Source organism: Carcharhinus amblyrhynchos, chromosome 15 (assembly GCF_965287045.1).
Source record: "Carcharhinus amblyrhynchos chromosome 15, sCarAmb.v2.hapA, whole genome shotgun sequence".
NCBI lineage: Eukaryota > Metazoa > Chordata > Chondrichthyes > Carcharhiniformes > Carcharhinidae > Carcharhinus > Carcharhinus amblyrhynchos.
Window position 1 is genome coordinate 39,330,165 of NC_137338.1, and position 21,984 is coordinate 39,352,148.

The 21,984-nt window shown below is 44.4% G+C and overlaps 1 protein-coding gene across 7 annotated transcripts in view; it reads left to right on the forward strand.

Annotated features, from left to right (window-relative positions):
• Nucleotides 1-21,984, forward strand: part of bcor (BCL6 corepressor) — a 296,044-nt gene that overhangs the window by 182,659 nt on the left and 91,401 nt on the right. The window contains exon 1 of one of the 7 annotated variants that reach the window (XM_080203858.1): nucleotides 4,611-5,101. The exons of the other annotated variants lie outside the window; for them this stretch is intronic. The gene's annotated coding sequence lies outside the window, so the exon portion shown is untranslated. Of the gene's footprint in view, nucleotides 1-4,610; nucleotides 5,102-21,984 lie in introns of those variants that run through there. 7 annotated transcript variants of the gene reach the window in all.

A 21,984-nucleotide genomic window follows, 5' to 3' on the forward strand; every position in this document is an offset into this window, starting at 1 on the left:
GTGTGGGGGGGATTGTGTGTGTGTGTGTGGGGGGTGCATGTATGTGTGGGGGGTGTTTGTGTATGTGTGGGGAGGGTTGTGTATGTGTGGGGGGGATTTGTGTATGTGGGGGGGGTGGTTTGTGTGTGGGGGCGGTTTGGGTGTGTGTGTGGGGGGTGTTTGTGTGTGTGTGGTGGGGTGGTTTGTGTGTGTGTGCGGGGGGGGGTTTGTGGGTATGTGTGTGTGAGTGTGTGGTGGGGTTTGTGTGTGTGTGAGTGTGTGGGGGGGTGTGTGTGGGTGTGTGTGTGTGTGTGGGTGTGTGTGGGGGGGGTGTGTGTGGGTGTGTGTGGGGGGGTGTGTGTGTAGGGGGGGTGTGTGTTTGGGGTGGGTATGTGTGTGGGGGGTGGGTATGTGTGTGTGGGGTGTGTGTGTGTGTGGGGGGAGGGTTTGTGTGTGGGGGGGAGGGTTTGTGTGTGTGTGGGGGGAGGGTTTGTGTGTGGGGGGGAGGGTTTGTGTGTGTGGGGGGGAGGGTTTGTGTGTGTGGGGGAGGGTTTGTGTGGGTGTGTGTGTGTGGGGGGGTGTTTGTGTGTGTGTGGTGGGGGTGGTTTGTGTGTGTGTGGGGGAGGGTTTGTGTTATGTGTGTGGGGGGGTTGTGGGTATGTGTGTGTGTGTGGGGGGGGTTTGTGGGTATGTGTGTGTGTGTGGGGGGGGGTTGTGGGTATGTGTGTGTGTGGGGGGGGGGTTTGTGGGTATGTGTGTGTGTGTGGGGGGGTGTGTGTTTGGGGTGGGTATGTGTGTGTGGGGTGGGTATGTGTGTGTGGGGTGGGTATGTGTGTGTGGGGTGTGTGTGGGGTGTGTTGTGTGGAGGGGGAGGGTTTGTGTGTGTGTGTGGGGGGAGGGTTTGTGTGTGGGGGGGAGGGGTGTGTGGGGGGTGTGTGTGAGGTGGGGAGGGTTTGTGTGTGTGTGTGTGTGGGTGTTTGTGGGGGGTTTGTTTGTGTGTGTGGGGGGTTTGTGTGTGTGTGTGGGGGGTTTGTGTGTGTGTGTGGGGGGTGTTTGTGTGTGTGGGGGTGTTTGTGTGTGTGTGTGTGGGGTTTGTGTGTGTGGGGGGAAGGGTTTGTGTGTGTGGGGGGGTAGGGTTTGTGTGTGTGTGGGGGGGGAGGGTTTGTGTGTGGGGGGGAGGGTTTGTGTGTGTGGGGTGTGTGTGTGTGTGGGTGGGTTTGTGTGTGTGTGGGTGGGTTTGTGTGTGTGTGGGTGGGTTTGTGTGTGGGGGGGAGGGTTTGTGTGTGTGTGGGGGGGAGGGTTTGTGTGTGTGTGGGGGGGAGGGTTTGTGTGTGTGTGGGGGGGAGGGTTTGTGTGTGTGTGGGGGGGAGGGTTTGTGTGTGTGTGTGTGGGGTGTTTGTGGGGGGTTTGTTTGTGTGTGTGTGGGTGTGTGGGGGGTTTGTGTGTGTGTGTGTGGGGTCTGTGTGTGGGGGGGAAGGTTTGTGTTGTGTGGAGGGGTAGGGTTTGTGTTTGGGGGCGAAGGGTTTGTGTGTGTGGGGGGGTAGGGTTTGTGTGTGTGTGGGGGGGGTGTTTGTGTGTGTGGGGGGGTGTTTATGTGTGTGTGTGTGTGGGGTCTGTGTGTGGGGGGAAGGGTTTGTGTGTGTGGAGGGGTAGGGTTTGTGTTTGGGGGCGAAGGGTTTGTGTATGTGGGGGGGTAGGGTTTGTGTGTGTGTGTGGGGGGAGGGTTTGTGTGTGCGTGGGGGGGTATGTGTGTGGGTTGTGTGTGTGGGGGGTACGTGGGGGGTATGTGTGTGGGGTGTGTGTGTGTGGGTTGTGTGTGTGGGGGGTATATGTGTGGGGTGTTTGGTTGGGGTGTGGGGTTGTGTGGGGGTGTGGGTGGGGGGGTATGGGTGTGTGTGGCGGGGTGTTGGGGCGTGTGTGTGTGTCTGTCTGTGTGTTTGTGTGTGTGTGTGTGTGTGGGGGGGGGTGGGTGTTGGTGACCCGCCCCTGCCAGTTATCTGTATATTCTGGATACTTGGAATGTAACCCCTTGCACCTCGGACAGGTGGGTATTGGAGTATCTCAAATGATGTCAGGGGATCAAAACATTATTTGAAGATAATCAAGGTTTGGTGAATTTTAAAATTCCTGTTACCCTTCCAGAGGAATTTATGACGGAGTGTCAATAGCGCTTGGGGGTAAAGGGTATCAACTCTCGCCAGACTTGCAGCTTTCAGTGTGCGCTGTTCCAATGTCCGGAGCGATGTCCTACCATCAATATTTGTTCCCAAAGTTTTCAACCTTAAATTGCATATGTATATTCCGTAACTGTTCTCATTTTTAAACAATTCCCAGATCGGTTATTTGGTTGGGATGAGGGGTATCGTAGCAACAGCGTGTTGATGGGGTGTGTGTGGCGGTGGGGGTGCGATCTTAAAGTCGTGAGAGGGGTGAAATACTTTTTGAATTAACAACGGAGCTCACTTGTGGTCGCGCGTCGAAGCCCAGTCGTTTCACATGGGAACAGTGAATCTGTCTCACATCGCCCTGTTTCCGCCCTGGTTCGGAGAATCAGAGAACAATTCTGCTTATGCGAAGCAGGCCCAGAAGCAGCTGCTGTGAACTGTTAGTGCGAGTGTGTGTGTGTGATTGCTTATACGTGACTGAGAGAGATTGCGGGGGAGGAATGTGTAACTGTGGCTCTGACTAGCAGCGTGTAATGGAGGGAATGTTAGTGTGTGTGGTTGCAAGGGAGGCTGTGGGCGTGTGTGTGTGTGTGTGTGTCTGTGTAAGAGAGTCGATGCAAATGTTTGAGGCTGCGAGAATGTGCGGAAGGGAGTGTGCGTGTGTCTGTTTGTGTGTGACGGGTACAGTGAAGAAAGGAGCGCTGTGTGTGACTGTGGTGTTGTGGGGAATTTCGAGATGTGTGAAGGAGGATTTGAGAATGTGTATGTGCCTCTGAGCACAAACCCGCATGTAACTGGGGCAAGTGTGTGACTGAAGGAGAGAATGCTAAGTGCGTGAGTGCTACAAAGTGTGTGTGTGTGTGTGAGAGAGAGAGGTGGGGGAGAGAGGAGAGGCTTTGTTTGCGAGAAGGTGAGAGAATGTGGGTTTCCGAAACTGATTGCGCTTGCGGGAGTGTGGTTCCAGCGCTGCCTGGGAGGGAGTTTGTTTGTGTGTGTTAATCATCGCAGTTGTTTGGACGGGTGTCTACACAACTGAGTGCCTGAGAAAGGTGTGTGAGAGTACCAGAATGTGCGTGTGTATATGGTTGCGGGAAATGTGAGTTTAAGATTCATTACAGGAGTATGTGTGAGATTGTGATTGCATGTGAATTGATATCTAGTGTCTCTTGTGTGTGACTGGTAGTGTACATGGGAGTGAGTCCTTGATGGAAGATTTCCCGCGCGAGATGTGCACACAGCGTCCTGACCTTCGGGTCAACTCCCAAGACTGGCAAAGGAAGCGCCTGTGCATCTCTGGAGAGACCCTCCAACTCAACTGTGTATCAGCGCTGTAATTGCACCTTTCATCATTCCTGCCCTGCCTCCAGCCTATTAGCTATATAAAAAACTTACTTTGTATTCTGAGATAGTGACGTGCCACATATTTACACTATGCTGTAAATTTCAAATAAATGTAATAGGGTAGCTGGCATCTTATTTTTATTTCAGTAGGTGGGATTCTTCGCCAAAGTACAGTCAAACCAAATACCTTAAAGACTACAGGCTAAAAGTCAGTGTTGAAATAGATGTCAGGTTGAACTTGAATTCATGTAATAAAAGCACTGAAGACTTGGTTCAAGTCGACATAAAATATAGTTGATTCCAGCCGTAACTCCGCGAATTTACTCATCTAAATATAAAAACATGGGGGGATATTATAAATTTATACACATCGACAGGGTCTGTGCATATACATTTTAAGCACCGCGCTGAATATATTAACATCAAGTTGCCCATCGATGGGGGCAATAAGCAGGAAAAACACACAACACTGAATTCATGTTTCCATATTGAGGACCACCCCGCTAAAGTCTGTAATGTGTGGTGTTCGCAGTGTGATTCTCACCACGTACTTCAGTAAGCACTGAACAGCAGCCAAGAGCCGAGTGAATCGTACGACCGAAACTTTTATCTAACCCTCGCTGTTTATATCTCACGTGATGCAGCCTTGTGCTCCGATGAGACACAGAGCGTCTCCCCCCCGCCCCCGCCGCCCGGTTTTATACAAAAAAACGGCTCGGCAATGAATGAGTGAGCGTTCCCCGGTGTTACACTGGCTTGTGTCTCCCGTGCTGATGATGGCTTGGAGATTTTTTTGGGAGTGGGGGGGCTGTGAGCCAAAGGTTGATATTTATGGTAATTGAAGTTAACGATGGCCTTCTGGGTAAAGAGAGTTTTTTTTCAGTCTCGGAGGGGGAGCTGCACGCTAGGGCTGGATCGGAAATTTAAAAAAAATCAGTTTGCTCCGTAGACGCTGATCCACGTCTGCTCCAGTGATCTGCCAGAGAGCAAAGGGTGGGGAGGGGGAGGAGGAGGAGGGGTGGGGAGGATGGGGGGGGAGCTCTTTTAAAGGCCGCCTCCCCTCCGCAAGGGGAGAATCCCGGGGTTCGACAAGTTGGGGAGGGGCGGGGTGAGATGGGGGTGGGAAGGAGCCGATAGACCGGATGGTTTGGCCGCTCTGTATATGGTGAGGAGCCAACATGGCGCTGCGAAGTGTTCCGTGCCAGAGAATCGCAAGCGATCGCCACCTGTACAGTGAGCAGTGAGAGCTCACACACACACACACACACAGCTCAGTACACTGGAGCCAGCAGCCGCGGCGCTGGAACAACACTCTGCAGCCAAAGGGTCAAGGCTCAGGGAGAGAGAGAGAGAGACAGAGTAAAAGGCCTTTCCTTTGACTTTTTTTTGGGGAGGGGGGTGGACTTCACAGCGGATCTGTTTTCTCGAGTGGATATCCGGACTATCTGCGAGCTTACAGCCTCGCCTCGCACATTTTGAGATCTGCAGATGAACAGAAGTCTTCGGTCCGCCTCGGCGATTTAAAAAAAAACACACAAGCAACATAAAAGGCACGTGGATGCAGATCGACCCCGGAGTGAGAGGCCGGCCCAAACACGGGGCAAGGTTGCAATCAGGTAAGAGGAGGTTTTATTTCCTTGGAAGGAGTGGTGGCTTTTCTCCTTTTTTATTAAAATCGCGCCGGGCGCTGTCGGAGGCTGTCTGGGTGGCGACTTCTGCCAGTGTGCGATCCCCACTTACTTGGGTGTGAGGAAGAGTTAGACCCTCGATGTCTTTCGCTGTTAGCTTGGGAATATCGCTGCTCTGTCGCGTCTCTTGCCAATGTTGAAGGGAAGTTTGGAAACTCAGATCGCGTTATTTTCCTGCTGAACTTCTTTGCTGCTTCGGTACAGGGTTTGATCCAGCCGAAACCACATCGGCTCTTGTAGCGAGTCAGCGCTGTCCGGCTAACAGCGACATCGCTTTTTTTTTGTTGTCGAAGAATTGTAAAGTACCGTCGATATTGTTCGCACTGGGGGCTTTTCCTCATTCTGTGTCGCTCTGTCCCCACCATACAAAGAAAGCCCCCCCTCCACCCCCGCTAAGGATAATCGTGTAAAGCTGAACCGAGGAAAAAGATCCCCCTCCCCCCACACTGCGAGGACTAGGATTTTAACCACTGAATTCCGCTCGGAAGATTTCACCAAATGCTTTGAATTAATTTTAACACTTGCGTTCATCTGTGCTGAAAAATCAGCGCAGGTAAAATAAATCCTAACTGGAAAGGTGTTCTTTATAAACATCGTGCCTATTCTGCAGTAGAACAAGTAAGTAGGTTTTTTTTTAAAGGAGTTAATTGATGGTTTAAAACTGGATTATTTTCATATGTAGGCATATTTGACAAATAATTGCAAGCTGCTAAGTTACCGGAGAGAAATTAGTTACGGCAAAGGACCTTAAGGCTCACGCGTTGATGATTTATGTTCGAGCTGTGCCATTTAAGGTTATTGCCAGAGCACCTTTCAAGGTAACGATGTTGCTGCATGCTCGACTTGTAGAATATCGCTCCATAAACAATGCTTTGTCCGCCGAACGTGTTAATGGTCACTTAAGCAGTCGAGCCAAAATGTTCTGTAGGTGAGATTTAGTGGTGAAGGTTGTTCTAGTTCTAGCTGGTTACCTGGAAGGTGACATGTACCCCGTGTGGCAACTGCCAGCTCTGCCTGACTGAAGGCTTTTGACCGTATTGTACGTCTCTTGTCTAAGTGATCGATCGGTCTAGACAACAGTGGCCGGCTCCCCGCAAGCTCAGGGAGGAGAGAATGATAATCGCAGGAAAAAAAATTGAAAGGGGGGGGGGGGTTGGGGGGGGGAAGTAAACTGGAGCCTGCAGCAACCCTGTGAACGATGAAAGTTTGAGTGCGAATTTCGTGTTGTAGATGTGGTAGAGGGTGTGTTTACATATATGGACATGTATTCATTACCAGGAGCGACTTCCCCATCTTAACTTGATACACCATGAATGAGATATACTTGAACTTTAAGTGCGCCCGCACGTGTATTGTTTTTTAAATGTGTTAATACACCGAGCGGGTGTCTACTGGGGTATTGGACTTTGGTTCAGCAAATGGACGTTTTCCGTGAACTTCTTAAAACGCTGAGGTTTCGACTGAATGGAAAGAGCTGGTTGGGGTAGAAGTGGCAACAGTAGTGACGGACCATTTCCTTTTGTCTGCTCGCCGACTTGTGTGAACACCGTCTGCGCATCTGCGCGATCGGAATATCCAGTTTAAGAGGGGAAAAGCCCGAGCAGGTTTATCATTGGACTGCGAGCTTGTTAAGCACTGGCGCACTGGAGATCTCTCTTGTCAGGAGCCTGAGAATATATCGATTATAGACCTTTCAGTTATTAGTAAATGTTATAATCTTTCAGGCTTCGCTAATGGTGTTTGTTTATTGGCGCTGAAGTCGCACAAGGTGCCTTGGTCAATGGCGACTAAATTGATGAGTCTCCCACTCGGGTCTCCCATGCTGTTAGATGTAAACAAACACCTTCGAGCTACCGATATCGGACCGAACCGATTTCAGTTCCTCTGTAACTCACAGCGCTATTCTCATTTACATTCCAGCTTCAGCCTAACTTTTTACATTGCTAATCGATTTGTTTATGATTTAATTAAACCTGCTGACAATGTCCCATTTTCACTAATCTAATGTTTAGTTAAAAAGTGCAGCATCTTTTATCAATGGATATTCCCAAAGTTTGCACTTTTACTCAAAGCTCAATATAGTGCGTAGAACTAAAGCAGGATGTATCCACGTTAAACACCCTACGCCAGACGGCCTCTGCTCTCGCCCCCCGCCGAAACCAAACCAAACCAAATTCTGCGCGTTCTCCTTTTTTAAAAAAAGGACGCCGATAAATAAGTTGGAACAATCGATATGCGTCAGAACATTATATACACTCACTCTTCGTTTATTTAAATGGTGTTTGAAAGTGTTATGGCAACTTCAGCAATATCAGGCCTGGCTGCACCATCCCAACTCGAATAAAAATGCAAAGCTCAGGCAAACGCTTGAATGAAAATACTAAATACCTAAAGATCTATACTAGATTTGTATACGACAGTGGTAAGATTAATCAGGGTCAGAAATAATGTTATTTTATCTAAATATGACATTTGTGTGTATTTTCACACATTTGTGTGTATTTTCCATTCACTTCTGCTTTGCAGCTTCTAAATCCAGTCGCTAGTTTAAGACCATATAGTGCATTTCAGTTGAATGCGATACATTGATTCACTGTATATGATGTATTGGGACTTGAATTTAACTATTGTACACGTAAATTGACTAAAGTACCATATGTTGCCCAAAGCTACAAACGCGTTACAAGAAATAAATGGTAAACTTGGCTTTACCACTAAGGCCATTAATTAGGTATAATTATACATTTCTCAGTCGGTCGGCAGGAAGAACCAAAAATACCACATCATTAGAGCCACTCAACAAGTTGGAGTGCTGAAGCATTAGGTTTAATACCCGGCGTTTGTTGTACACTTCACATACAAACTTAAAACATTCCAGTGATTCCACAGTTTCTGATCTCCATTTAATCAGATCACATGACCGTTCTGCCTTTTTAACAGGTTGTCATTTTCAGTCAGATATCGAGATTTTGGAGCTTATGGCATCGTCTGTTACATCTGGTGTCAGCATGTGGGAGTAATGTAACACCCATAGGTTGGATTTTTACCACCCATTGTTACCCCCAAACGGTTGGACACACCTCGCCAGATAGCACAGCAAGTCACAAGTTAACCCCTTTTTTTGTTCTTATTAATGAATGGAGAGAGGGAAAAATCGAAGTGAATGAATGCTTGAGTGGCTTTGCTATTAAATTGCAAGGCTTACTATTCGCTGTCCTACGTGTTTTGTGACTCCCTTCTTCCAGAGGTCGTTGTTTACTTTATTATTTACACGTGGTTGATGAATGACGCAGTTCGGGATTTCTCATCTGCTTGTTGTCTCCCCCCTATCTATCCATCCCCACCCCACATGTCAGCAGTGTCCCATTTTGTAAACATCAGGCTGTCGGTTTCTGGTCAATATTTCTAACTTGAGATTAAATCAGCCCTGTCACAGTCCGTGTCGTCGAGCAGAGTTAACAGAAGTTATATGTGCAAAAATATTAATGACCAATCTAAATTTTAAAAATTACAAATGTCAAATAATTAGAAATACCTCAACAAGCTACGTTTGATTGGTTCATGTCATTAAATTCAACATGTCCAGAGAAGGCAAAGTAGCAATATTTTCAGTTGTGTTTAAAAATCTCTAAGGTAGAAGTGTTTTGATATTAGAAACCTGTTGCATATTTATGACTGAAATTATTTGGCTACAAGAATAAAATCCATCAGAGCGTTAAAAAGAGCACGGGCCCATTCGACCATGTAAGGGCCCGCAAGCTGACATCCATCCAATTATTGGTTAAGAATAAGTATCGTACATAAGAACATCATCATATTAAAACACAGCCGGGTCTGCTGGATTTAATTCTCCGTTTACCAAGCCAAAATCAACCTAAGAACGCTGCAGGTGTAATGAATGGCAACCGGAGGACAGGGAAAAGAATGCTTACCACCGAACTTTACTTAGCTGTGTGGAAACATTCATTGTTCCATAATGGTATAATATATGCTGCAATCAATCATTTTTAGTGTACTGAAATCTAGTTCTAATTAGACAGCAGGAACGTTCATTGGTGGAGTTTCATACGGGGACAGTCGATCAATGGACTCACCACCTCCGCGCTCATGTAAATATTGCACTGGGGTTCTGTACCTTGGTAAATAGTTGACTAGCTTTTGAGTTCTTAAACTTATGCATTGAATTGTTTTTAAACAAATCAAGGCCGGCTAAAGGTTAACTCGATTTTTCCCCCCAAAAGTTTCACAAAGGGCGATGTTTAGACATTGGCGTGTTAAAATTAATCAATTGAACACAATGCTGAACGGAATAGTATGCAGATTTTGAAATCATTTTGTCGCTCCTTTTCAACTTCATAGCTTTTTTTTCTTATTAACCCATTACGTGCGCATTGTTTATTGATAACGCTTAAGGTTATCGATGTAAGCCGGTGACAACATTCCACAGAAGGGTTTCGTAAACGACAATTAATCAGAACAGCTGTTGGGAATGCATAATGCTGAAACAGCTGCTGTGACCAGTACCATACACAAGTTAGATGTTATAAATGTAATTAAAACATACCGTCACCCAGTTGGGTTTTGTGACAAATCAACATTTAGAAAGATATGGAAATTTTTTTCTAGTGCCCAACTCGGGAATTCTGTTCTATTTGAAGTTCTCGTATTTCTCCACGCTATTATAATATTTAAGTTGCATTTCAACGCGTGTTGAAGCCATGTTTGCGGGGTTTTTTTGCAGCTGTCGCTCAGAGCTCTCTACAATGCTTAACAAGATTATCTTCTTCTCAGTCTTGTCTCCCATGCATTTAACGTTCGACAACGTATCATATTCCGAACAAGGTTCCGCCAGCAAGGAGACCCGCAGTGGGTATTTGGATCTGCTTTATGCGAAGCGTGTTTTCTTTAACCATGTCCATACGTAGCATTAAAGCAGAGATTTGTACCTTACTCTGGTAGGTGCAAATTAGAGTGCTGGGCTCATCGCGGCAAGCTCAGATAAATGAAAGACAATTGTTGCGATCGTTCTGCATTGACCATTTGTAACTACCCTTGCATTGTTCTCTACAATGCCGCAGTCAATGCAGGCTGGCTTTAGAATCATCCTTAAAGCAGGAAACAAATAAAATATTTAACACTTCAGTATCTGATCTTTTTTTATTGAAATGTAAAAAAGTTGCACCCTCCATCTCACCCACGAGCATTAGGTTGAAAACTACTCCCTGTTGCAAAATTAGCTGTGCATTTCGAAGTGATAACAGTAGCAGATTCGGGAACAACTCTGAAGACAGCAGAAAGTAAATAGAAAACAAACATCTAGAAGTTTGTGGCACTTCGATTAAAGAATGGCAACCTTGCAAAGATTTAAAGTTAGCATATTAATTATGGAAATCTGGGAGTATATTGTATTGGATTTTGAGGGTGCAGTGATAACTGAACGTCGTAGAAAGTCCAAAGAAAATGTAATCATGCGCTTTGTTTAAAAGTATACGTGAATTTAGATCTATTTATTCATAAAAGATGACTATTGCAAGCCATATGCCGAATATGTATACATCTTTAGAATCTTAATTTTAACATGTTTGGGCGCCTATATGTAAAATGTTAAATTACTTAAATATTGATTTCCGCGTATAAGCACCCGTATTTGAACTGAAAGGGATTTTGGTATGAATTATTTCACCACAATATACTCGCCTTGCACTCCAGGCACTAGTAAATTGTAAGAAGTCTAAATAGAAATTGCTATCAAATGTTGCCATGGGGGCGGGTATTTGCACAACAGTACTGCGTCATGTGCAGGCACGTGTTCCCAGGATATCTCAAATAGTTCAATTGTGGTCACGTTGAATTTGAAATCAGATTAGATTAACAGGCGACCACAAGGCAGCAGGGGGACTTGTGAATCTGAACCTAGATCCGCATTGTCCCGAATTATTTCATCCACGTTTTGTTGACGTTAAGTAAATGGAGTAATTCAAAATGTCAGTAATGCGCAGCCACTCAATTAGCATTTGTTAAAAGGTACATTATTGAAACGTCACGTGTGTAACGTTTAATCAGTCCTCATGTGACACACGGGTTATCACAATGTTCTTTCACTTTTTAAAATGTCAGGTTGTTTTTCTTATTTTGGACTCTGTCTCAACAAATACTTCTGTTATCTGATCAGTCGTTGTAACTTGATTAACTTGGACACGTCTTGCGCTGCCCAGTTCATACAGAAATCCGTGCATTTATATAGCGCCTTTCACGACCACCCGGTGTCCAAAGCTCCACAATCAATGTGGCACTTTAGAACTGTTTTGATGTAGGAATTCACATTGCAATTTTAACAGTCTCTGCTGCTTTGCATGTGTCACAGCAGAATTATACTTCATAAATATGGCTGCGCAGTTCTCGGTAAGGGTTCATCGCCAGGTATACAATATGTTTAAGCAAAACCTAAAGGCATACCAGAGTTTAGAAAAACATTTGGGGACAAGTCTGATTTCCTTAGTACGGTAAACACGTTCTGGTTGCTTGTGTTATACGCGGTGCCCTTCAATATTTTCTTTATCTTAGATCACGGTACAGACAAGTTGTGCAAACATATAACGCGCTTCAGAATTTGTTGAACTCATCCACTGCGTTAACAATCTGGATAGAGAGTAAGGTGAGTAAGCGCAATCTTGTTTTCGTGATTGCCCTCCTACAATCGCCGCCTTCTCCGTGATACGATCGCGTTTATCTTTCAAACCGACAGCAGCTCGCTAATGTGGCCTCTTGCGAGGCCTTCTGAAAAGCACGAAACCATTTAATTACGGGATGGGTTTGGTTACCTATTTACTAGGCAAGGCCTTCGCTTCGGTCGCCCCTTCCCCTTCACCCGCCAGGATGCGCCGCAAGCACACTAGGCACCGATTTCACAATCGACACATCCTGTTCAAATATCCAGCATCCCCTCCCAACCGTGTTTACAATAAACGAAAAGGTTATTACGCCCAAAGAAAACGCGTGGAATGAGGCAGGCAGTAAGTGGGCGAGATCAGATTTCAGGCTGTGCTCCCAGAGGAGAAGTCAGGGTTTGATTGAAGCGCACTCCGCTCCTGCCTCCCCTGGGAGACTAGCCCTGAAACCTGAGAGCGCGAGCAGTTTAAAATAAAACCTTTGTGAAAAAAGGGCCGAGAAGGCACGGATCGCTGAGCTCTTTGGAGGATACGAGCTGCCTGTGCCTCCGCAGTGAATATCGAGTTGTGTTCTAACGGTGATTGACTGAAATAGCCACGTAAATGCAGGCGACCGTTCATAACATTTACTATGATAATACTCAGCAAATTACAAACAGTGTACGAGAGAGGCGGTTTAACTTCATGCACTAAATGGCATTAAGTCCAGGCGTTGAAGTTGGCTGACCAGTATCCTTTGTCTTCTGCAATTCAAAAAAATGAGCACAGTTTTAAAAGATAATGCCAAATGTACTTTTAAGTTGCAACGATTTCCTATTGCACGGCGCTAGGTCAGTACCGTACAGTTTAATACTGCAGTACTATATCTGAATTAGAAAAGTATTGGAAAATAGAAGGATGGCAATCTTGGTAAAAGTGGATTTGGCCTTTATGTTAAAATGCAATCCAAATTGTTTCCAAAACGCATCCAAAAACGTGCATGGAATAAATTATTTAGTTCCTTTGAACCACGGTATTGGAACCATTTCGTCAACATAGTAGGGAAGGAAAACGGACCATGGTGGGCAAGGGAACACTTTCGTGTTGCCCGGCTCTGTATTCTCAACAGATGCTTTATATAAAGTGGAAGATTAGGGTAAGTTTACAAGAGGGACGCGAGTCACGTGAGGCAAGTGGAAGAACGTTCTTGTTTATATAAAAAGATAGGCTCATTGACGCAATCCCAGCGCATTAGATGTAGTGGACTTGTGAACCCAGACTGGACACATTCTTTCATATGCCATTATCATCCCCATATCCTACAAACACATCGTGCTGTTGTGTGGTCACACAAACTTTAGAATGCCCTATTATAATAAAATTCACTTAGAAATTGAGATTTTTTTAAAACTCAAACTATGTTTTTTGCAGTGTGTGCGATCAAAACTTTAGAGAAGTATTTTTAGAACACGTTTTTCTATTATAAAATGGAATGAATTAACTAACAATTGAATTAGACACTAACAACCAGTTTATGGATGTGAAAAAACATACCTAAGAGATAAAATAACAATGGTGTAGGTGTTGCTTTGTACTGCGAAGGAGGAAACCAGTGCATTGATAATGATACAACAATGCGGAATGTGGTTGCAAATACAGTTTTTTATTGCTTAAGAGTTTTTTAAATCCGCTTATTGCATGACACGCAGTAAGTTGAAGAAAGGAGGACTTGGAGCATTTGAAATACAGTGGGCCTGCTTATGCGCAAAAATTACACTGCAACTTTATTTATGTAGTCTTTGGGCGGTACGAAAAAATCTCGACCAATGCAGTTGGAAACAGCCATCCTAATTTGTTGCAATTGGTTCGTTAGTTAGTTAGGTTTGGGGTGAAAAACACTGCGAGGAAATCTGGGCCCCTGTTTACTGTAGTCCTGGGCCTGTTGTGCTGTGTTTGCTCAAATATATATAATGGGGTGATACCGTGATTAGAGAACGCAGCTGCCGCTGTAGACTCTAAAGCAATAAGAACAGACAATGATGTTGTTGTTGGGCGGGTTCGTGGTCTTCAAATGGGAGAATGTGTAGTCTGTTTTTTTTTACAGCGGTGATCCTGAGAGACCAGTGGAAATAATCTGACATCTGTTCGAGGATAGCGCCTTTAATGCCAGCTCCCGCTCGCTTTTTTTTAAAGAGATAACAGCCCTTTGCCGGTATGATTATTATGTATAAAAATATAGCCCCTCAATGATCTTTGAATCTTAGAACAACAGTGTTCGAATAGGGGGTTAACCCTTGAGGGTCATCCCTCTCATCAAAAGCTATGCCTTCTCTTCAGCCAATAATCGAGAGGCTGTATAGATCGGTGTTTTTTTTAAATGTTATTCGTCTTAATTCAGGAAAAATCCTGAAGCAATGTCAATTTTATTTGTTAAAATGTAAATATTATGTGTCTTGTTACTTTGGGAAGCCGAAAAAGAAGTACAGTCCTCAAGAGATAAAAAGAATCAATGAAAAACACAACTTTGAAAGCCTAAAGCAGACATGCACTAATTCATTGGACCTACCAATCGAAGGGTTAGATCAAAGAACTGCCTAATATTCACCTTCTTTGTAATCCATGATGTAAAAAAAGCAGGAAATTATGGACTATCGACCACAATGTCTCAATTTCAATTACGGGGATGTGAGGGTGTGCGATGTGAGTACACAGCAGCGCAGCAGGCGGGTTCTTCAATCTCACTTGTGTAGAAACCCAGGATTCCGGACAAAATATCCAAACATTAAACAAAGCAGATAAATACCCTTGATAGTTATTTTGTGTTTTTTCAGAATTAATCGCGTGCAGTTTAGTTTTGACAGCCAGAATCTATTGCTTGTGTCAGAAGTCCAAACCTGCACTGCAGTGGTGCAGTTTGGGGTACAGCGTGGCATAACATTGTTGTATCATTATCAATGCACCGGTTTCTGGGGCACTTTTCTCTTGGGGGGAGGGGGGGAAGGGAGGAGGAAGGAAGAAGTGGCCATTAAAATCCTGAAGGAGAAGACCAAAAGTAGAGGCCATAAATATAAGCTAGTCATTAATCTGAGACGACTTCTGGCGAGTGGTGAGAATGTGGAACTACCCATTACATGAAATGGTTGATGCGATTGGCATGGATATATTGATAGGGAAACTAGGTGCGTACACGATGAGGGAGAAAGGAATACAAGTTAAATTGATAGGGTGGGAGGCGCCTCATGTGGAGCGCGCAGTGGTATTTTTAGACCTGTTGAACCCAAAAGCCTGGTTGTAAGCTAGAAGTGCCTATTTACGCTCCCTGGCTGGAACGACAAGTCACTTATCCAGGACAGGGCTCTGCACATCGGTGCATTTTGCTGACTTATAAATCGGGTTGACAATGCAGTGGTACAATCTGCTGTCTCAAACCCAAAAGAGTGACCCCCTTCTCAGTTTCCCTCGAGTTGGATAAGGTTCATACTGGTGATCCAGACTACAACTTTCAAACACTCATTGAGCTCACATAATTCCAATCGCCGCGTTTTAAAAAGAGCAACCCAAAATCTGCTCGCAAGGACGTCATCGGTACGGTGGCACAGCGGTTAGCCCTGTTGCCTCACAGCGCTAGGAACCCGGGTTCGATTCCCAGTTTGGGTCACGTTCTCCTCGTATCTGCGTGGGTTTCCTCTCACAGTGCGATGGATGTGCTGGTTAGGTGGATTGGTTATGATAAATTGCCCCTTAGTGTCAGAGGGATTAGCTAGGGCTAGGGCCTGGTTGGTTGGGATTGTGGTCGTTGCAGACCTGATGGGTCGCTTGGCTTCCTTCTGCACTGTAGGATTCGATGATGTGCGCTATTTTAATACCAATGAAAATAATGTGTGCGGGTTTCATTAATCCATTGTCTTCCAAGTTGCGACAAGTAGAGCGAAGCCAGCACTTATTTCAGAGAGACAAATTTACTTAGGGACATTCCGTTGATCAAACTAATGTTTTATATATATATATGATCCCAGCTTGTAAGAACTGACATGTCCACGGCCTAGATGTTGCTGGCCACTCATTGTGAACCCTCTCGGCGAAAAAGGTTAACAGTCAGAATGAGAAACGATGTTTGACTCGAGGGGAAACTGGGGGGAGGGTAAGGTGGTTATGGAGAGACCAAGTGTGGGTAATCACCTTGTAGCAAATGGATTGGTTTTTAGCACTTTTGTTCCAGAATTTAGTTGAAACCAATGAACTTTGAGCATGGAGTGATGGGAGAGGAGTTGCTCCTTTTAACTGATTCGCACGACACTAATAATGAGGCAAGATATTGCAGTGTGCTGCGAGTGGTGGTGGTTGGGGGGGGGATTTTTTTCTAAGACTTTATAACGTGGACAGCTGATGCCTGACAGTTTTTAAAACAGATTCTGAATGTGAGGAAGGGCCTGGTGAATTTGGTGTGGAGCTGGGCTACTTGAATCTGGGACATTTCTTTCAATTCCCATGCCATTTCCGCCGAGCCAGTTCTGCTAAACTTAAAAACCAAGCTGGCGTTGCTAACCTCGATGCAACTGTATTTCTGATCGCAAGCGGGGGCCGGTTCCGCTAACTCTGACCAGACTGCAGTTTCTGCTAATTCTGATAAGGCAGCCGTTTCTCCCAATTGGTATCGGAAAGCCGGCGATTCTGCTAACCCTTTCAAAGGGGAAGGAGAGAGGGAGAAAAAAAGAAGCGATTCTGCTGAGTCTGACCAGCCTGCTGTTTCTGCTGAAGCTAATGGGGAGGCAGTGGGAGGAATCACAGCTCTGCCAACAGTCACTGAGGTTTAATGGGCGGGGGAGATAAATAAAACACAAGCTCGGCTTCGAGCTTTGGCTGTAACATGTTGGTGGAGGCGAATTCATCTCCTTTGGAAACTACAGCCCGTCCCAACAAAAATCTGATACGTAATTGAACTGACCCCTTCCATCTCCTCCCCCCCCCTCCAGTCCATTAAAGCACACATTCTCCACCTAAACAATCTGTTGGCCACATTGTACTCTCTGCATTTATGTTTGCCGCAGATTAGCTGGGAGAAAGCAGCGGGACATTTAAAGCAATCCCACCTAAAGGTCTTTGCTTTTATAAGGGAGGATTGCTCGATATTCCTGGCTGGGTCCTGCAGACTACTCTCGGGTTTCCCCCCGGGGATTTGCGCTAATCGATCCTGCCGACTAAGCTGTTGCTCCGTCAAAGGGGAATACAGCGAGTTGCCTGCCTTCTACAATTATGCAGAAATCAACCATCCGCGATCAATATCTCCTAACGTCCCTTCGAATTTATCTTTGTTTTCGGGCGCTCTTGACGGGCAGCTCTGCTTTTCGGGCCAACCAGCTTTTCTTCGTAAATCTGATTATCCTGTTTAAAAGGGGCATGCAACACATTCACGGGAAGCGAGGGAATCGCGATTGTGCTGTTTAAAGAGAGAGAGAGAGGCAAGGGAGCGGAGCGCAGCCAGAAAATGAACTCAGTCCCCACGGAGCTGAGCTTCGTTGTGTCTGGCGAGCAGGAGCTGCGTCTAAAATGGCGCGGGAGAGTGTGTGTGGAATGGAGAGAAAGTCCTGTCGTTAAACTTAATCCCATCTCAGGGCAGCCTGAGACTGGCTGCTAATGAAATATTTAGGAGAGAGCGCTGCAAATCCATCAATAAGCACAGCACTGGCGGGGGTCTACCTGGTTTATTGATTACAATGGGAGAGCTCAGTCCGGGGACACACACACACACACACACACACACCCTCTCTCTCGCTGGCGGGGGCTATGTGCAATGAAGACTCGGTGTGTTACATTCTGCAGCTCAAACAGCGCCCGCCCGTTCGGACTTTTCCGTTCCGCTTCTCCGTGATGTTAAAGAACCCAAGTGGCAAAGGCAGCTAATGATCTATTTAAGGAAAAAAAAACAAACGCTGCTTTGTACCATCCGCCTGAGCAAAGCCTTCTTGTGCAACTCCGCACAACTACAACTTTTTTTTGCTTCGCCTAGTGGCCCGCGGAAATATCTAGCCTCCTCTCTCTGAAATTGGAAATATGGACTTCTATAAATAAGAGTCTGGCTAACTAAGGGTTGCCGCCATTTTAAACAGGCAAGAATCGGCAGTTTTGCACCAGTCAATTTTTCACTCACTGACTGTGTGAAACTTGGAGAGGAGGCTGTTAATGAGGAAAATGCTTTTCTTTCTCCAGCGAGTTTTATCTGGTTAGCAGCAAAGAATTTTCATTCAGTGGATCGGTCAGATCCTGAGAGTGGAATTTGCAGTGGCGTGTCCCCCTTTTTTTATTCGAAACCGGCAATTTGATCCCGCTGGCAGATTAGAACAAAGGTTACATGTGTTTATGGACCAGCCCTCAAGGTCATTCCTCAGTGGGCAGCACGTGATGTGTCCGGGTAGACTTCTCCTTCCCGAGGTTATGTATCGCTTTCAGCTGTCAAATAGCCCAGAATGAGTTGCCATGTATGATAATGACCAGGGTGGATCGGCCCCAAATTCTAGTAGTTTGCCCACAATTCATCCAGACACAAACGGCCGGGAAACAATTCGTGCAGGGTAACGCGCGGTGCTGCTCCGCACAGAGATAGAATAGACAGGATTTGGTGTTGGTGCTTTTAATGGCATGGTGATTTTAAAAGATGCGCACGTTGACATTATTTACAAATGCTCTCCCGAAATGGCATCATATTTTCTTCGCCACTAGTGTAATATGATGTGCAGCTTGGTCCCAGGGGAAAGTTCAGAGTAAGGTGCTGTATGTGTTAATTCTCATTTTTTTGAATGGACGCTGGGGTGTGAGGGGGGGGGGGGGAGGCTCATATTAACTGTAACAAAAGATATAGTGCCACCTTTTTAAAAGTACCTGCCTATGGTGTTAGTTTTAATTATGAATGATGATGATTTTCCCTGTTTGATGTTTGTTGTATTTCACATCGTCCTCCTGGTACAGCCGTTTGAGAATAATGCTCCATCCTAAACAATGTGGTTAATCTTAAGGGCATTTGAAACTGAAAGTACGTCAAAATAATAGTTTCTGTTCTTAGCGGGGAGATTGTACCAGGTCTTTTCCAGAACTGGGAGGGGGAGGCCTTTATTAATAATTCTGGGAGGGAGGACAGGCTTTTTGTGAACACTATCCGCCTCCTTATGTAGCCACGTGACAATTTGCAGAATTCGCTGCAAATTAAAAGATATCAACCAGAAAGTAAAATAGCACTGTGGTCCCACCAATAAAACAAATCAGACCTTTCAAAATTTGATTATTTGTTCACCATCTACCTATTGGAAGGTGGGATAATATCCATTGATTTGATTTATTATTGTCACATGTATTAGTGTAAAGTATTGTTTTGTGTGCACTATGCAGATATAGCATACCGTACATAGGGAAGGAAAGGAGAGAATGCAGAATGTAGTCTTACAGTCATAGGGTGTAGAGAAAGATCAACTTCATGTGAGGTAGGTCCAACTGTAGATATCACACTTTCAAGTGCCATTACTGCATGTACTTGATGTCGCTGGTTGAAAAATAACACGTGCACAAAGTGCCATCAGTGAAACCTATGATAATGCGTGCACAAGCTACAGGCTGATGTCTGTTAGATATGAAATTGATAAGTCACTGTTTCCATTAAGAATATGCTTCATAACGAAACTGCAGTTTCAACGACGCAAGGAATAAATGCAGAACTCCATGTTGTGATATCTTGGGAAATAAAAAAAAGCTGAATAAGTGATGTTCGCCCAGCAACTGGTAAAATAATCTGTACTTTGACCTTTTTCACCCAGCAGCTGTAGAAAGACAAAACACTTGATTATTTGCCAAGGAGCAATGTGAATAAGGCCCTGTGCCGCTCTTATTTACCATGGGGGTTATGATGTAAACAGCCATTCCCAGTTGTGCCCTAAATCAGCCTAACACTAGAATTCAACGTTGCCTGCCGTAATCCTATAATATACTAGTCCCAATTATCCATTTGTCCATTTCTGAATTTAGTCTGTCAATTTATAATCAAACCATTGTATGTAACATGAGAGTCAATTCACCGGTGATCCTCATGCAAACTAGCATAGACTAGATAGAAACTAGTACATAGCTGCTGCATCAGACTAGCATTAATTTATATTGGGATTGTCATTAAATATAATCCTGTTATTTACAGTAGTTTGGATTATATTTAATTGTCATATATCCATACCAATCAGACTAAGTCACCTAGTCACTTTGTAAGGCTCACTGCATAGCATGGACACCATACCTTTTTAATATCATGCAGTACAAATATTTCTTAATCTGTGGTTAGCATGTGATAATTGCATGTGCAATTAATTTTGGCATTTTATCTAAATTTGTTCCAAAAGTACAAGCAATGGTTTTGAATCTCAGTAGTGTCAGTTACATGCACACTACACCTGGTGGAATCAATTTTGTGTCAAGTACTGTATGAAGATAAAACCAACAACAGTACCTGACCTACCAGTGCTCGATGTTGACATTTGGTGCTGAAATTAGAAAAAGTGCCTTTTAGTTCCATTCTTAATGGCTGGTATCTATCACTTAAGTTAGAGAGAATTCATCATTCTTTCCCCTTCCTGCTCTCCTCAGCGTTCCCTTTCCCAACCCCTACATAATCCTTCTTGAATCACTGGATTATAAGGTCTTAATTTTCACCACCTAATGAATTCACAGGGAAAATATATCCATCAAAAATATTGTATTTTAAAATTGTTCATAGGGTGTGGATATCACTGGTAGGGTTAGCATGTGTTGCTCATCCCATTGAGAAGGTGGTGGTAATTTGATTTATTATTATAACATGTATTGGTATACAGTGAAAGGTATTATTTCTTGTATACCACACAGACAAAGCACATCATTCATAAAGTACATAGGGGAGAAGAAAAGGAGAGGGTACAGAACGTGAGCCACCTTGAATACAACTGAGTGGCTTGCTAGGCCATTTCAGAGGGTAATGAAGAGTCAATCATTACCGTGGCTCTGGAGTCACATACCAACCAGACCAGATTTCCTTTTCTAAAGGACGTTAGTGAACTGGGTGTTTACCATAATCTGTTAATTTCATGGTCACGATCTGTTTTATTCCAGATTTTATTTAATTAACTGAATTTAAATTCTACATCCGCTTTGTCTGTGGTGGAATTGAACTCCGATCTGTGAATAGTTAGTTTACTAGTCCAGTAATATAATTACAATCCTTCCATACCTACCCTTTCCTGTAAGTAGAGGCCCTAAGGCTCAAATTGATGCACGTTCCGATTCCACGCGATTTACAGGTTACCAGTTAGGAGCGGTGAGTGAAAGCTAGCACAAAAACACATGGTGGTTGGGTCCTAGAAAATATTTTTTAAAAACTGCTATCACTGATGACAATGGTTAGTGCTAATTAGTGCTGTGCAGTTAATTGTTATCTGGACAGTTTGTAGTGTTGGCAGATCATATCTTGGCTGACATCCATGCTAAAGTGTTTATAACTTAGTAATAATTTGTCACGTTTACCCACTTTTTTATGCACACTTTTCAATGCTTTTCTAACTTTGCTTGCTCAAGAAAATGTTGGTCTGTGCTTGGCTTTTATAATTTGATGTGCAATGTTTTTAGTTTATTTTTTTCATTTTGTCTCAAGTTAAATTGTGCTTGTCATATTTAGCTCTGTATGTCATTTTCCTGTTCCACATACGCGCTGACTAAATAGAGGAAGAATGTTTCAATCTTGGGCAAATGTATTCAGAAGGCCAAATGTGTGGTGCCTTAATGCGGAAGTCTTTAGCATTGTTTCCTGCTTTAAAATAATCACAAGCCGATAGGTCAAAATTAGACCGGAGCTGCATTCGAGATCTACACAGTTATTGAGTGCAGTTACACTAAAACGTTAGCATTTATTCACATAAGTCTCTGGTTAGCACGAGTACTAACGTAAATCGGTAACCGTGCCCTGACCTAAGTGGTTGAGACTTCCTGGAATGTAGATTCAGCGTGGTGTCAAGTCAGATGTCAAAAGTATCCTTGGTACTCTTACATCTCCTGGATACTTGAAGCTTGTCTGCAATTAATTTGAAACGTTTAGACAATGCAGATGCAGCTGGCCACATGCTTAAAGTTTAACTGCTCGCCGAAGATCCGTGTAAATAC